The following is a 12,389-nucleotide window of genomic DNA, read 5'->3' on the forward strand; positions in this document are numbered from 1 at the left end:
GATCACCTCCCTCAACCTGCTGGCAACACTTCCTGATGCAGCCCAGGCCTTCTTTGCCACTAGGGCACATTGCTGACTCATGCTCAACTTGCCCACCAAGACTCCCAGGTCTTTTTCTGCAGAGATGAAAGTATATAAGCTAGAGGACACAAGAGTTGTAGAGTTAGTAACCTGCAGGGATGTGGGAGTTCAATGGAAACAAGGATCTCAGTGGGTCTGCACAATCTGAAGCGATGGAGGAAGAGTTTCTGCCAAATGATTTCCTGGTGAGAAGATCAAACTCCAGAGAAGGACTTCAAGCCCCGATGCAAAAGTTAACCATCCTGGACGAGTTGCAGGTTCCCTGTGCCCCACTTCTCTCCTTTAAAGCACAAGTTACCAAAAGAGGAATTAGTGTCAGATATTAGCAAAATATTTTCACCATCAGGATAGTCCAACACTGGAAACGAGATCAGAGTGACTGCCGAATCACCATCCTCTGAGCTACTCAGAACTCGTCTGGACAAGGTCCTGAGCAGCCTGATGTAAGCTGACTCTGCTTTAAGCCAGAGATTGAACCAGACCTCTCAACATCCTTTCCAATTTATATTCTTCTATGACAAGCTGTAGATTAGAGCAGGTGAAGGAGAGTCTTCTAAGATTTGAGTCCCACTCCCCAAGCCTTAGGCCTTCCTGCTTCACTAACTTTTAGACTACACAGGGAAAAAAAAGAAAACGCTGAACTCCTACTATCTTGGTTACAGAGAGGTTCCTAAAAAGGGCCAGCTAGGTTTGAACTGCCATGACACACAAACTGTGTACACAGCTGCTGGACAGGGGTGGTGGGCTCCTCAATGATTAAGTTGATTGTAATGTCTGGCAGCCATCTGGCAGCCACATTTACAGTAAACCCAGCTCTCCTAGCATGTGTGGTCTGCGGGGAGAGCTGAGCACATCATTTGATGAATTTAACCTCTTTCTGCTGACAGTATCTGTGAGCAGGTCACAGCTGTCTCCGGCTTCTTCATTATTAGAGTACCAGTTTTTTCCTCACTCCACATGATGGAAAAAGTCTGTTGTAATTAGTCAGATAAATCACCTGATATTGTTTTCTGGTTGACTGAACTTGCAGGTAAACACACACATGTATACTTAACATCAGGTTTTCTCCAATATTTACTTGGTCAACACAGTTTTCAAGGTTCCAGAAAAATAAGTCATTAGCTAACCATAGAAAGTGGCACAAGGGCCAAAGCAAATCTGTTAAGGAAAAATACTTAATATTTTTGCAGAGTACTTGGCATTGTCCAGCAGTACTCCACTTTCAGGAACTGAACCTAGGACTGCAGAGCTGAAACACTCCCGTTGGCTTCCTCGTGCTCCAAACCCTATTGCTGATCCCAGGAACGGGTATAAGTGCACCTTCTGCAGAAAACGTTTGCTTTCTTGCAGTACGTTTAAATCAACTGTTTAGGTTATTGCTGTTCAGTGTTTCAATGGGTTAATTTTGTCTTCAAAAATCCCCAATATTCTTGAGCCAGAATTGCCACAAAAAGACAAGCCAACAAAACATTTGGCAGGTCACTGCAATACTCATGGGTTTTTGCTGTTTCAGTTTCTCAAGGAAACTCAGTTTTCCCTAATAGGAGCTGACACACAGCTTTTCTCCCCCCTTTTTAAGGATGCATTTTCAGTCAGAAAGAACACTAGAAAAAAAAGCTGGCTGTCTAAACTGAGAGCTCTAGTCTTTCCCCGCCTCCTCCAGGTGCTCTTCACCCTCATACCCTGCATTAAGAGCATGCACAGTCACAGGTCCTCAGCACCTCTGCAAACCAGAGGTCTACAGCCTCAGCCACTACTTCTCTGCACTTCACCTTACACATCCACAGATGCTCAAGCCTGTTTCTCAGGGGCTTGGATATCTCCAAATGAAGGGAATCAGAACAGGTTAGAGAACAGGAAAGCACGTATTAAAGTTCTGCCCCCCATTTGCTGTTCTTTCACTTCACGGACTTTGTCCCGTGGCATCCAGTTACCTCATTTCATATTGTGCAAGCAAAACCATCCTTAACATGAGCTTTCCCCCACCAGTGCCTCACCACGTAACTCGCGCACATCATACCATTGAAAGGACAAAGTAATGACTCTCATCCATCCTTTCATCCCAAGGTCCCAGTGTTCTTTTTACAGCCATTAGTTAAGGCTCACAGCCTCACAGCAAAGCTCTTAAGTATCATTATTTTCAGCCTGCAAAGGAAAGAGGAAGCAGATATTGAAGACTCGGTTCCTCCGCACGTGAACTAGGAACACAGGAAGACTGACCAAGGTCACAAGGAGTCAGTGGTGCAGCAAGGAATAGGATAACTCACGAGGTCCAAGTCAAGCTAAATGCTGGAAACTCCCCTTGACTGGTTGCCTGCACAAAACGAGTTCTCACAGCCATGTCCTAATCAGTGGGACAAACTTAACCTTCGGCTAAAGTAACATTATAGCATGATCTTTTTGCTCCTAAAAGTGAAGTGCATATAGAAGTGAGGTTACATCTTCCAAGAAGGGATACCGAATCTCTCATTCAAATTGCCACTCAGCACCGTGGAAGAAGTCTGCCTATTGTGCTGACTTTATCCCCACACAAGTGGCACCCTCTGCAGACTGCACAATCCGAAGGGAGAAGTTAGCTCACGTCAGCTCATTACTTCTTCTAGTTTCCAAATAGGACAGAAAGTGAAGCCAGCGCAGAGCTCAAGCTGCGAGGAGGTGGCTGGCTTTTTGCCCAAAGCATCATTTCGTTTTTCTGAGGCCCCTTCAGCCTCATGTTGCCAAAAAAGGAAGTGGGAAAATGTTATACCGAAAACAAGAAGTGTCGCATCTCCCCCTCTCGCTCCCTGCCTAGAGGGAGCATCTTGTCTGGGTAAGCTTAGCCATAGATGAACCAACTATGATTTCCACCTGACACTTGCTTCACAAAGGAAACAGGAATGGTACCTGCCATCAGCCATTCCTGATACTGTATTCCCAGCTGCTGCTAAGGAACGTGGCTATACAGGTCTCATGTTATACCACATCCCCTGCAGCAGGACCTGCAGAGAAACTGCAGGACCTAAAGAAAAACAGTCCGTTTTTTCCCCCCACTTAGTACTAGTGCCACACGAGCAGACTTGGCAACAGACAGTGTTTCCTACTGAATCTTGCACAATTGTTAGGAAAACTAACTATTTCTCATTACTAAAAAAGGCAACAACAATTCCTATTCATATGGCAAGGGCAGACAGGGTTTTGCAAGGCTTCTGCCTCAAACTGCCATAGCACAGGGAACAAGCACTCCAGAACTTCATCAGTTCTTCTGCAAACTTCCCAGTGGTCCCTTTCATCTTTGGCCTTATGCCGCTGATTAGGAGACCAATTAGTCTCGAGTTCTGCATTGATTTTGAGAGGCTGACACTAAGCCCTTTCACCCCAAGCTGCCAAAAGAGTTGATAAGAGAGCCAGAACCTTACATCTTCTGCATCATAAAAGGAAGTATAAAGGCCAGTACTCTGCAGCATTAAAGGTATAAGAAGATGGGGTCCCAAAGCTAGGCAGTAAATTCAGATCATCGCAAACGTCAAGGTGTTGCCACTACCATCTGTCTCCATTGCGACTCTGTTGATATTGCTGTTGTAACAGAGCTAAGAGAAAGGACCGCGGTCTGTGCTTCAGCCAACCCAGATCCCACTTCAGCATGGAAGAAGTGTAATGCCCAATGACAAGGCAGTTTGTGCTGTGATTGGAGTCAAAACCCAAAATCTTAAGGGCTATTTAGATGCACAACATGCAGGTAAAAATGTAGACAATGTCCATTATTTTGATCATTCTGGTTTATGAAACATATGCACGTTTCCTGTAGCGCTTTCTACGGTCTCCCAAAAAAGCTGCCATACACCAAGAGCATGACGATAAGAAACTATGACATTACTAGCAAAACAGCAAGGAGCTCCACACCCCAGACACCCTTCGCCTTATTCTAAGGTCATTCAGCAAAGAATCCAGCAGTTTGGACTGATGATTTTTCACCCCAAACTTTTGCTGCAATTTCAAAGAAAATCCCTCCTGAATCAGAGTCCCCTCTCTCCACCTCCCCGCGCAAGGCCTCAGAAACCAGCGGGTGGGGAAATCTGTTATGTAACAGCTGCAGAAACTGAGGGGGAGAATGTCAAAACTTGCTAAAACATGAACCCGGGAGCCTTGTGGATTCAGTCTCTAGCATCCATCAAACATGATTAATTTTAATGTCACAACATTTTAATGTCAATTACTTTTAATGTCACTGCTTCTTATTTACAAGTGCAGCCACAGTTTACAGCTGATAAGAGATTCCCCCAAAGAACTTTCAAGATCAAATCAAGAAAAATAAGCATGATATGAACGCAAGTACCAGCCTGGTGCCTCCCTGCAAGTGTAAGGCTCTTGATGTGGTAAAACCTGACTATTTCAGAGGTCTAAGCAGTTGAAAAACAGAGCAGCACATCTGAGGCTTGTGTGTTTAGGGTCAAATCGCTCCTTAGTAAGGAACGGCTTCTACATTTACTTTCCTGACTACCGAGATGATTTGGCTAACGGAAGATGTTCTGTGTTAAGACTTGATATTATTTACATTAAGATCAAGTCTCAGACAATGATCTGTTTTGTTTTGATGCTGCATCAGCAGAAAATGAGAGACTCCCGATTCTGGATATCTTAACATTTGTGTACGAAAAAGACAACAGGTGGGTTGAGACCAATGCAGAAGCCCCGAGGAGGGGACTTGTGAGATTTAACATCTCCAAGAGGAATTATGAAGTGGCTGGGGAGAAACTGAACAGCTAAAGATTTTTGGAAAGCTACAGAAGTGTGAAAAGTAATGTCTAATCCATCCAGATGTTGTTGAAGCTTGAAAGCCTGTACTTGGATTCAAATTCCTCTTGTTTTATACGTGCCTTAGTAGAGACTAAGGAGCAGATTTGAGGAAAATAGGAAGAAAATGAAAAACGGTACAAAACAGGTACAAAAAGACAGTACTAGAAGAGCAGATACAGGGTAAAGGAATAGGAACCGGGTTACTCACAGGCTGCAAAGTGCTAGGCAGCCACACCTAAATACTCTATATATATGCATAGTACTTGCTTGTTGCTCCTCCGGAAAGCAGTTAAAAGCAGGCTCCTCTATTGCCGCAACATTCAGATAGCTCCTATATAGGGTTAGAAAGAACAATTGTTTAAAGAATTGATTCAGTCTGAAAAAAATTGTAGCCATAAACAGGAAAGATTGGTACATGAACTTCTGTGTGCTAAGCAAGTTTCTAAAAAAAAAAAAATAGCTGGAGAGGTGCACAAAGCCTCAAACACCATGAGGTTTCTCAAAACAAAAAATGAGGGAAGCTTTGTCCCTATCTTTGGAATAAATTACAGAAGATCTGAGGATGAGTCAGGCCCTCTGTTCCAATAAGAACCTTGGATAAGAAACAGGATATTTGCAAAACAGAAGAACAAACTGAAGGAAGAAAAATGAAAACATACATTTCTAAGCACGGCATTGGCTACTGATAGCTGTAGAAACCGACACTGTAGGGCTTGATAAACTGATCAAAGAAAAAGCAACATATTTCTGTGAGAATGGAACAGATCAAACAGCGCATGTAGCAAGGCAAGTATTTTTTTATGCTTAGCAGAGCACTGATGCATACGGGCAATTAAACTGAGTGGAAGGGGAGCGTAGGAAAAACATTTTTGCATAAATAAACCAAGCTGCACAGACACAAGCTGACTGTGGCTTTTCTTGTGTTAGGCCGTCTTTGTTTTGCTTCAGTTGTTGGTGATCCTAAAAAACTAATGTCTCTATGTGGTATTTTCTCAACTATGTTAATTTTATTCCTGCCCATTTTGCACTCAAAACGATCTAGAGTTTTGTGGTAACAATAGCAGTAGCATTTAGAGCAAGTTAACTGTTGAGGATCTGCGCTTTCTAAAGAAAGCGGCAAGATTTAGCAAGACTTCGTACTACTCAAAGCCATATTCTGAGCAAAGGCTTTGTAACTAAGGTCTTAAAAGAAAAAACTGAAAGAAACACATAGCTAGCTTGGCAGTATTTTCCTAGGATTGTTTTTGTGTGTGTGTGTGTTGTTTTTAAATCAGGCTCATGACATTCTTTGACAAGTTCTTCTGGCTCAGTAAGGTCTGCAGCAAAGCACCCTGGCTGGAGGTAAGGGAGATGTGTGCCTCAGATCTGGGAAGACTGCTAGTCCTGCAGGAGAAGTACTATTGCCAACAGTAACGAAGGACAAAAAGAAAGCTTTCAACAAACCCAAGCCAATTACACAATTGAGTTCTGTACTCAGAAGGGTTGTGCTTATAGAACAGTTTGTCAGCAAAAGTCTTTTCTAGACTCTAAGAAGAACTGACATGCTCTACACTCATCATTGATATAGTTATCTACCCACATTTGCACTTGTTGCCACTTCTGAATGGTAAAGCACTACGCAGCTCTGCGGAACTACCGGTTTCACCTCAGAACTTAAACCAGGCAAATGTTAAGTCTGTAGCACAAATTCAAAGGGACATCATACATTATAAGAATGAAAGGCAGCATGATTAATAGGTTTTTCTTTTCTTTTTCTTTTTTTTTTTTTTTAAGAGTCAGAGTAGAACAGCGTTGATGATCCAATCTACTTTTCAGCACAGCAGAGACCACGGAGAACGTCACCATCACCTTCACATACAGTTTAACAGCTCATTGTTCAATTAGTGTCTTTCCAAGAAAGAGTCCTACTTGCTCCACTCTGCATGATGATTCAGTGGTGCATTAACCTTACTGTTAATTCCTTGAATCTTACTTTCCATTCTGTATTTGTTCAGCTTCTAGCTACCAGCTCTTATTTGGCCGATCTGTTAGACCACAAAGCCCTCTGAGAAAAGATGTTTAATTCAAGAGTCCTCAAAAACAAACATCTAATTACTTCTGCTACTTAAAAAAAAAAAAAAATAGAGGGCCACAACAGAGTTTGGAGTTATTGTCTCGTGAAAACACAAGGCAACAGCAGTTCGTCAGCCCTATGTGCATTCGTCCTACTCAAGTCCTGTTGCTTCCTGTGCCTCCCTGGGAGCAGGGGCTGTCCTGATCTCTGGCTCCATCTGGGAGGGGAGAGGTTTATCATGAACCAGGCCTAGCTGTCAGGTGATATTAGGATCCAGGGCTCATTCAGAACTGGGTGGGGGGAGATTTATATAACAGTGAGTTGTGTTTAATCCTCTCCCTCTTTTCAGGGGATCAATCATAGCATCCTGCCTCTTGACCTGGGGAGGTGTCCATCATATCATCCTTGTGCTTGTGTTGGCCTGGACACATTGGCGCACATCACACAACATTTACTATAAATGGTAATCAGGTGGAACATACAGAGATGCCAAGATGCTGAGCCAAGAGCGCATTCTGACAAAGCTCTGTATATATCTGACAGCCAGCACAGCCCAGAGTCATCTCCCAGTCTTAAACAGTTCACATTCCTTCCTCAAGCTAAATGCTGCTTGGCTGCGTTGTTTCAACAAGCTGAAAAAGCAGTCTTGTGCCAGTGGTTTAATGCAAGGACCTTTACCCTGACCAAGACTCTCTCCAGGCACAAGCTCCTGAACAAAACGCCACACTTCACTTGTTTATGCATTTCTGCTGTCTTGGAACAAGCAGGACAAACAGCATGGCTGCAAGGCTGCAGGGATATCCAAAAAGTGAAGTCTTCACAACACCTCCTGTATGAAACTCAGTCAAAGCTAAAAACCAATTCCACAACAGGTCCTCCAGCTTCATTTTAACTGTTATCATTCTGAGATCCTCTAATTGCATCTTCTCTGCTACATCAGATCCATTGAAGTTCAGCTGACCTATACACTCAGTCACTGTCCATAGCTTTTATTCATGCTCAGATATTCATGCCCAAACGTTTCCCTCTGAAATCTCAGTAGGCTGACACTGAAACATCCCTTACAGAGATCTGTAATCTCCATCATTCCTCTTTTCCATAGCAAGCTGGATGTGTCCCTAATGCCAGAGGGTTATACGTGCCAAATAGCCTCCCCTATTTTTCTGTGCCTGTAGTTTTTGCCATGCACCTAAAAACCCATCAGAAGGAAGACCTGCAGTCAGTGGGCTGATAATACAGAGGTACATCTTCAATAGTGGCAAAAAGCCGATACCTTGGCCCTTTCCATAAACTGGAAACAGTAAAAATGAAAGAGTTGTGCAGTCCTTGAAATAACACATGTCCATCTTTCCCTTCTGGAAAAGTTGCATCCCTCACAAGGCAGGACTATTTCTGTTTCTGAAACCAGCATCAGTGGCTACTCCCCTTCAGAGAGAAGGCAGGATGGTAAGCACCTAGTTTTGTGACACTAAAGATTGAGCAAAATGGGTCTTCTCCCTTTGCTAGGGATGTGCATTACAAAATGGAGCATCTAGCAACAAGAGGATAGATTTAAAAGGCTGAACCTGTATTCAGGAAGACATTAGAGACAGTTAAAAGGCTCAGAACCAAAGTTAATATTTTTGTCCGAAATACAAAAATAGCTAGTTTTCCCCTAACTGCCCAAGTTCAGCAGTAAACTTCCCTCACAAGCATGCTTTTCCACAGCTGTCAGTTACAGGTTTCCTTCCACACCTGCATCTGATGCTGGACTACGTTAGAGTGAAACAGTGGTTTAGATCAACTGTCAGTCTGATTTGGTCCAGTAATTCTGACCTTCTTACTTCCTTGCTTGCTTTCAGGCAGAAGGAGTCTGACTCACACGATGAATTCATGTTAAGAAAATGAAATACTTTTAAGTTGGGGTTTTGGTAGACTTTCCAAGGCATCTGTCAGACAGGGCCTGATGCAATTGTGACAGCACACAGAGAACTGAATCCAGGGCATGAACAACTATGACAAACCTGTGGGACAAAGAATGCATGGCTACATGAGTACATTTGTCATTTGCTGTTACCAGATGACACGTGGCTAAGGAACTTCATGTAAATGTGCATAATTGTCTGCAGACGTTCCTTTATCTCCATATTTCTCACGGCAACTAGTACCTACATTTTCTCCCTCAAGTTCCCATGCCTTTGAGGTATACCTTAAGGGCTTTTTAAAGGCACATCACTGCGACTGTTTCACTATACCCACTAGCCACAGGTCTAACTGGCACATACCTGTACTATTAGAGGCATATGAATAGTGCCGAGGAATCCACTGGACCCCTCTGTTGCGGGTACAGACAGCATCTTGCAAGATTTAGGTAGTCACTCATTTTAGATTACGACACTATCCCAAGGTCGCCAAGGGGAGCCAAGTCTCTTAGGTCACGTCTTATACTAGAGACGATTCCTCCATTCCAAACACACTGGTGGTACAGAGCAGCCGGTGGGGAAGGGAATAAAGTAGAGACTCAGACAGAACAGAGCATGTGCAGTTATCAAATAAGTGCAGCCAGGCCCTCCGAGAGGCACAGAAGGCACTGCAGTTCAGTGCCACGAGCTCTCTCCATAGAGTACCATGTGCAGCTCCAAAGCAGCTGTGATGCTCTAGAAACCTCAAGTGTTCTGCAGGATGAGCTCAAGGGCATCAATTAAACCTAAACTTCTAGAAGTCCCTAAAATACTGACTTGCAAACACCTGAAAACAACTGGCCAGATAAGAACCCTTCTTATTTTTACTTCCTTCTTGTACTTTTTCCCCTTCAGCATCAGCTCCTGACAATTACTGGAAACAAGCTGTCAGGCAAACTGGGTATTCTAACTCAAACAGTGCCTCCTGTTCTTTAAGGCATGCTTATTAGATGCTGGCATTATGTCTGGAAACAGCTTAAGCGCATGAATCTCACACTGGCAATTAACATGCCTATTCACTCTTTCCTTGCCTTATCTGCTGGAGTGACATTAGCTATACACCCATTCTCCCCCAGTTTCAAGTCTAAGTTCACCCTCTCAGCCTCCGATTTCTGTGTGGCTTCAGCCCCAGGAGCTCAGCAAATGGAAAAACTATTTTGCAGCTTTGCAACACTGCAAATACTTCATAATGTTTGCCTAGTAGGGTGGGAGGGAAAAGACGAAATAAAACGACCCATCCTGGAGATAACAGCAGTTCATTGGCCCCAGACCACACAAGCCTCCACGTCTGGCCCTCGTTAACATCTAGTAACGAAACCAAGAGTATGTTGTCTGCCTAACATAAGCTCAGTAAATAAAACGTGCACAGTCCTGATTGATCCTCAAGGCTCATTTGGGATGATTACAGTACCAGCACGATCGGAGCAGGCATACCAGGGTATCGGGTAAACTTAGTCTGGTTTGTGATGAGGCCAGTTCTCTTACTCTCATGCAGCCCCTTAACTTGACAGCCAGCTGGCTCTGGCTTCCTTCAGTATGGAAGCTATTTGGGGAGATGGTGTGGAGAGAGAGAAATTGTCAGGGGTTTTACTCAGAAATGTTTTATTCAGGCTGTTTATCCTCAAAAGAATATTTTCCTTTTGGATTAAAATGTCTGGATCCTGTTTATTCTAAACACAGGAGACAGGATTCAGGCATGTCCTCTCTTAGGAAGTATGGCTGAGTATTCCCTACAACATTTATAAAGAACTGAAGTCAGGTCTTCTGTGACTCCTGAAGATTTCAGATTCTTCCCAAAACGTAAGGAAAGAGCTGGCTCTGTCAAACAGAGCCTACAGTTACGATGCAGGGGGATGAATTAAAAATGACAACAGATAGCAGCTACAAGCTCTTTAGAAAGGGAGGGTTGATAACATAATGAAACTACCTATCAATACTTTGCATTGTCTTCTCTGACTATTGTCAACCACACTGTAATAGATCTATAAAAATGGAAATATCTGGTCCAAGACACGAAGGCTCAGAAAGTACTTGTACACAACATGCTAGGATTATGGTTGAAATGAGGGCAAGTTAGGGAACAACAGAATTTGAACAATATCAATGGGAAGAGATCACAAAGTTTTAATTCCAGTATTTTATATATATAATTAATTCCAGTCACCACTGAAGGGGAAATAGAATTGCAGATTCTTGCCTCCCCATCTTTTATTCTGCCTGCAGACAGCTCCATCTCACCTGCAATAGATACTGCCCAGTTTTCTGCACCATTTTCCATGCATCAGTCACACTGCTATACACAGGAAGTCAGCCTCTCCACCTGAGACTCACAGAAAGTCTTGCCCACCATCATCCGGAAGAGACAGGAAGCTGGATAACAAACAGAGCACCTCTCAGCCTCTGTACGCTGCTCCACCCATAAGGCCAGACTGTCCCCACATACGTGGCACACCTCAGGACTAATGCAAGTCTACTGTTCCAAAACCTTAACTTGTCACAACCGCTAACACATTTTTCTTGTTCATATATTAGGTACTCTTTTCTTTGAATTAGAAGTGGATATAGAGAACATGTGAACAGTGACTATTTAAAATGTCTAAAATAACATTCATCTACTTGGAGTCTTCCTGTCTGCACAGTATGAACATAACTGATGGCAGGCGTTTATAAAGCATGTATAATCATTACCTGCTCAAGTATTGTAATAATGCATGGTTTGGCAATAAATGCTGCCCACTGTAGGTCTCAACTAGCTCCCTGTAGCAGGAGATTTTTCTTCCGCTTTTAAATTCTGCATCATAATCAAGTCCTAATCTTATGCGTGTTGGCTCAGGATATTTTCCTTGTCTTTTCACATTATCAGTCTACTTGCCACATCCTCGCTGAAGGGGATTCCTCAGCGAGTCCTCCTCTTGGTAGGGCAGGATGGCCTCTTTTGGCTGAGCATTATTGGCACTGACAGCATTGACACAGAATAAATCCTAGAATGATTTAAGGCAGCAAGCAGCACTCTTCCCTCAAGATCAGAAACACATAGCTACACTACATTCTCCTCCTCCTATAGTTCAGGCTGATTCTTACCCTGGCTAGAGACCTTACCCAATGAGAGCAAGTCAAACCCTTGACAGCACTCTCCAATTATATAAAGGCTTATTACAAATCAAGGGGTAACAGTGAGATCATACAGATTCTCTCCTACACGGAGACCAAAGGGTTTTGCTGGGCAGGCCCAGCGTTATGAGGGAATTGTTAGTAACTGGGCTGGCACGCTAAGGCATGAAGGGGTGAAGAGGCTTGGATAAACTCTAAAAGCTAAGAATGTCCCAAATCTCTGCCAAGCAGACCCATACTGAAAGGATGCCAAGTGTCATCTTTTAAAAGAGATGATTAAGCAGGCTCAGTTTTTATTCCACACAGAAGCTGCAGGAATAAAAAAGAATGCATTTGCTATTTTAGTGTTTTTTGTTCCACTCGTACCAGATCACCAAAAACCACCGCCAAACACTTACATCAGCAGCAAGGAAGGAAAGTAGTGCCAGTTC

General features: G+C 43.3%; 1 protein-coding gene across 1 annotated transcript in view; it reads right to left on the bottom strand.

Annotated features, from left to right (window-relative positions):
• CLMP (CXADR like membrane protein) overlaps positions 1 to 12,389 on the bottom strand; it is a 48,691-nt gene that overhangs the window by 22,868 nt on the left and 13,434 nt on the right. The window lies entirely within an intron of this gene.

Source organism: Struthio camelus, chromosome 22 (assembly GCF_040807025.1).
Source record: "Struthio camelus isolate bStrCam1 chromosome 22, bStrCam1.hap1, whole genome shotgun sequence".
Lineage (NCBI taxonomy): Eukaryota > Metazoa > Chordata > Aves > Struthioniformes > Struthionidae > Struthio > Struthio camelus.